Below are 5203 nucleotides of genomic sequence, written 5' to 3'. Positions count from 1 at the left end.
CTGATAAAGTATATGTTAAAAAGTTGGAGTTGGAGCAGTTAGAAAAGAGAAACAAGTAAAAGATATCCAAATTGGAAAGGAAGTAAAATGATCTCTATTCACAGATGATGTGATCTTATATGTCAAAATCCCTAAAGAATTCACAAAACACTGTTACAATGAATAAATGATTTCAGCACAGTTTCAGGATACAAAATCAACACACAAAAATCAGTAGCATTTTACATAGTAATAATCACATGACTAATCTGAAAAAGAAATTAAGAAACCAATCCCATTTGCTATACATCAAAAAGGATAAAATACTTAGAGTGAAACTAACCAAAGAGGGACCAACTTGTACACTGAAAATTACAGAACATTGCTAAAAGAACTTTTTTTAAAAAGATAAAAAATATAGAAAGACGTCCCCACACTCATGGATTAGAAGACCCCGTATCATTAAAATGTCTATACTACCCAAAGCAATCTACAGGTTCAATGTAATCCCTATGGAAATTCCAATGGCAGGCGGGTCACGGTGGCTCATGCCTGTAATCCCAGCACTTTGAGAGGCCGAGGTGGGCGGATCACTAGGTCAGGAGTTCAAGACCAGCCCGACCAACATGGTGAAACCCCATCTCTACTAAAAAATACAAAAATTACCCAGGCGTGGTGGTGCGTGCTTGTAGTCCCAGCTACTTGGGAGGCTGAGGCAGGAGAATTGCTTGAACCTGGGAGATGGAGGTTGCAGTGAGCCAAGATCACACTGCTGCACCCCAGCCTGGGCAACATAGCAAGACTCCATCTCAGAAAAAGAAAAGAAAAAGAAAAAAACAAAAGAAATCCCAATGACACTTTTTGCAGAAATAGAAAAAGCCATCCTAAAATTCATATAAAATCTCAAGAGACCCCATATAGCCAAAAAAAAAAAAAAAATCTTGAAAAAGAAGACTAAAGTTGGAGGTCTCACAATTTCTGATTGCATACTACAAAGCAGCAGTAATCAAGAAAGCATGGTACTGGCATAAAGACAGATATGTAGACCAATGGAACAGAATAGAGAGCCCAGAAATAAACCCTTGGATATTTGGCCAAATGATTTTCAACAAGGGTAAAACTGGGGAAAGAGCAGTCTTTTTAACAAATTATGTTGAGAAAGTTGGATGTCCACATGCAAAATAATGAAGTTGGACCTTATACCATATATAAAAATTAACTCAAAATGGATTAAAGACCTAAATGTAAGGCCTAAAACTAATAACACTCCTGGAATAAACTGGGAGTTTGATGGCTCACACCTGTAATCCCAACTTTTGCAGGCCAAGGTGGGCGGGTCACCTGAGGTCGGGAGTTCGAGACCAGCCTGACCAACATGTTGAACCCTCATCTCTACTAAAAATACAAAATTAGCCAGGTGTGGTGGCTTATGCCTGTAATCCCAGCTGAGGAGGGAGGCTGAGGCAGGAGAATCACTTGAACCTGGGAGATGGAGGTTGCAGTGAGCCAAGATTGCACCATTGCACTCCAGCCTGGGCAACAAGAGCAAAACTTGGCCGGGCGCAGTAGCTCATGCCTGTAATCCCAGCACTTTGGGAGGCCGAGATGGGCGGATCATGAGGTCAGGAGATCGAGACCACCCTGGCTAACACGGTGAAACCCCGTCTCTACTAAAATACAAAAAAAAATTAGCCGGGCGCGGTGGCGGGCGCCTGTAGTCCCAGCTACTCAAGAGGCTGAGGCAGGAGAATGGCGTGAACCTGGGAGGCAGAGTTTGCAGTGAGCTGAGATCGCGCCACTGCACTCCAGCCTGGGTGACAGAGCAAGACTCCGTCTCAAAAAAAAAAAAAAAAGAGCAAAACTCTGTCTCAAAAAAAAACCCAGAAATTTATTTTTTCACAGTTCTGGAGTGTAAGGGAAGTCCAAGATGAAGGCACTGGCATCTGGTGAGGGCCTTTTTGCTGTGTCCTCACATGGAAAACAGATGACAAGCTAGTGGAAGGCTGCATAAAGCTTCTTTTGTAAGGGCCTTAATCCTGTTAATGAGGGAGGAGCCCTACGGGCCTAATTACCTCTTAAAGATCCCACCTCTTGGCCAGGTGCCATGACTCATGCCTATAATCCCAGTACTATGGGAGGCCAAGGCAGATGGATCACCTGAGGTCAGGAGTTCGAGACCAGCCTGGCCAACATGGTGAAACCCCATTTCTACTAAAAATACAAAAAAATTAGCTGGGCATGGTAGCGCATGCCTGTAATCCTAGCTACTCAGGAGGTTAAGGCTGGAGAATTGCCTAAACCTGGGAGGTGGAGGTTGCAGTGAGCCGAGATCATACCATCGCACTCCAGCCTGAGCAACAAGAGTGAAACTCTATCTCAAAATCAAAAACAAAAATGCCACCTCTTAATACTATCACAGTGACATCATGTAGATTTTGGAGAAGAGACATTCAAATCACAGCAGATGGTAAATTTAATGTTATCTTTTAAAAAAAAACACAAGGCCGGGCGCGGTGGCTCAAGCCTGTAATCCCAGCACTTTGGGAGGCCGAGACGGGCGGATCACGAGGTCAGGAGATCGAGACCATCCTGGCTAATACGGTGAAACCCTGTCTCTACTAAAAAATACAAAAAAAAAACTAGCCGGGCGACGAGGCGGGCGCCTGTAGTCCCAGCTACTCGGGAGGCTGAGGCAGGAGAATGGCGTAAACCCGGGAGGCGGAGCTTGCAGTGAGCTGAGATCCGGCCACTGCACACCAGCCTGGGCGGCAGAACAAGACTCCGTCTCAAAAAAAAAAAATAAAAATAAAAATAAAAAAAACACAAAAGTAAATATAGATATGTAGATCAAAGCAATGCAGAGTGGGAAATGAAAGTTTAATTATCAAAGGAACTGTTGCTCTGAACGTCATATCCATTTAAGGTTGTTTTATTGGTTTTTGTTTGTTTGTTTGTTTGTTTGCTTTTGAGGCAGGGTCTGGCTCTGTCACCCAGACTGGAGTGCAGTGGCATGATCTCAGCTCACTGCAACTTCTGCCTCCTTGGCTCAAGCCATCCTTCCACCTCAGCCTCCCAAGTATCTGGGACACCACACCCAGCCAATTTTTGTATTTATTGTAGAGATGGGGTTTCGCCATGTTGCCTAGGTTGGTCTCAAACTCCTGAGCTCAAGCGATCGCCCACCTCAGCCCCCCAAAGTACTGGGATTACAGGCATAAGACACCGTGCCTTCCCTAAGCTTTATTTTAAAGGCTGTTTTCAATATTATTTGAAGATTGGGCAATACATGATACAATCAAACAAAACACAGGTTTCAGGTAGTATAAATGCTTATGCTTTATTTCGTATATAATGCTATGTGTTCCTTGACACACACAGTTCTATGTATTCCAAGTGGTCACTGTAGTTTATCACAGCAAATACATCTTCAAAAGGAAAATGTTAATGCCCTAGAAATTTTCATCTGAGGTATCTAAGCTCGTAATAGGTCATCATTAAATAGTCTCTGAATTATTGTTGTGTATTATATACTGTGTGTATTGTGTCTATTATATATTGTGTATTATAAGTTACACCACAAATACTACAATATGTTTGCTCACTCTAGAAATTTAAAAGTGGGAGATACACTTTAACAAGTATAACGGATTGACCCATAGATGACTTTTTATTACATAAACTACTGAAGACATATTCTTTGTGCTGCTTTTCTAAAATAGAATTTGTTAATATAAACATATTTGAAATTCAAAAACTTGGCCTGTGTCTGTTTTGTTTCTCAGTGCAATTTCTGTTATCAATGTACTTGTAAGTAATAATTTATTAATACTACTACTACAAAATTAACATGATTGAGAAGAAAAAATCTGGATTAATTAGCTAAAGAAATAAAGAAGCATGTAAGGCTGGGCGTGGTGGCTCATGCCTGTAATGAGGCTGAGGTGGGCGGACCACGAGCTCAGGAGATCAAGACCATCCTGGCTAACACGGTGAAACCCTATCTCTACTAAAAATACAAAAAATTCGCCGGATGTGGTGGCGGGCACCTCTAGTCCCAGCTACTCGGGAGGCTGAGGCAGAATTGCGTGAACCTGGGAGGCGGAGCTTGCAGTGAGCCAAGATCGCGCCACTGCACTCCAGCCTGGGCAACAGAGCAAGACTCTATCAAGAAAGAAAGAGAGAAGGAGAGGAGAGGAGAGGAGAGACTGAATGAGACAGGAGGATCACTTGAGCCCCAGGATTTGAGATCAGCCTGGGCAACAAAGCGAGACCCTGTCTCTATAAAAAATATAAAAATTAGTTGGGAGCAGTAGCATGCACCTGTAGTCTTAGCTACTTGGGAGACTGAGGCAGGAGGATTCCTTGATCGCCTGAGTTGAGGATGCAGTGAGCTATAATCCTGCCACTGCACTCCTGCCTGGGTAACAGAGTAAGACCCTGTCTCGAATGAATGAATGAATGAATGAATGAATGAATGAATGAATAAATAAATGGCCGGGCGTGATGGCTCATGCCTGTAATCCCAGCACTTTGTGAGGCCGAGGCGGATCACCTGAGGTCAGGAGTTTGAGACCAGCCTGGCCAACATGGCTAAACCCCATCTCTATTAAAAATACAAAAAATTAGCCAGGCGTGGTAGCAGGTGTCTGTAATCCCAGCTACTCAGGAGGCTGAGACAGGAGAATTGCTTGAACCCAGAAGGCGGAGGTTGCAGTGAGCCAAGATTGCGCCACTGCACTCCAGCCTGGGTGACTGAGTTTTCTCCATCTCAGAAAAAAAATAATAAATGTATCTGTCTGTTCTCACACTGCTATAAAAATCTATAATACCTAAGATTGGGTAATTTATGAAGAAAAGAGGTTTAATTGACTCACAGTTCTGCAGGCTGTACAGGAAGCATGGTGAGGGGAGGCCTCAGGAAACTTACAGTCATGGTAGAAGGTGAAAGGGAGGCAAACACGTCTTACCATGGCAGAGCAGGAAAAAGAAAGCGAGCTAAGAGGGGAGTGCCACACACTTTTAAACCAGCAGATCTCATGAGAATTCGCTCACTATCATGAGAACAACATGGGAGAAGACCGCCTCCATGATCTAATCACCTCCCACCAGGTCCCTCCCCCAATATTGGAAATTACAATTCAACATGAGATTTGGGTGGGGACACAGAGCCAAATTACATAAATAAATAAATAAATAAATAAATAAATAAATAAATAAATAAATA

This window comes from Piliocolobus tephrosceles, chromosome 6 (genome assembly GCF_002776525.5).
Source record: "Piliocolobus tephrosceles isolate RC106 chromosome 6, ASM277652v3, whole genome shotgun sequence".
In the NCBI taxonomy this organism is placed as follows: domain Eukaryota; kingdom Metazoa; phylum Chordata; class Mammalia; order Primates; family Cercopithecidae; genus Piliocolobus; species Piliocolobus tephrosceles.
The sequence above is the reverse complement of the archived record's forward strand: the minus strand, read 5'-3'. Positions refer to the sequence as shown.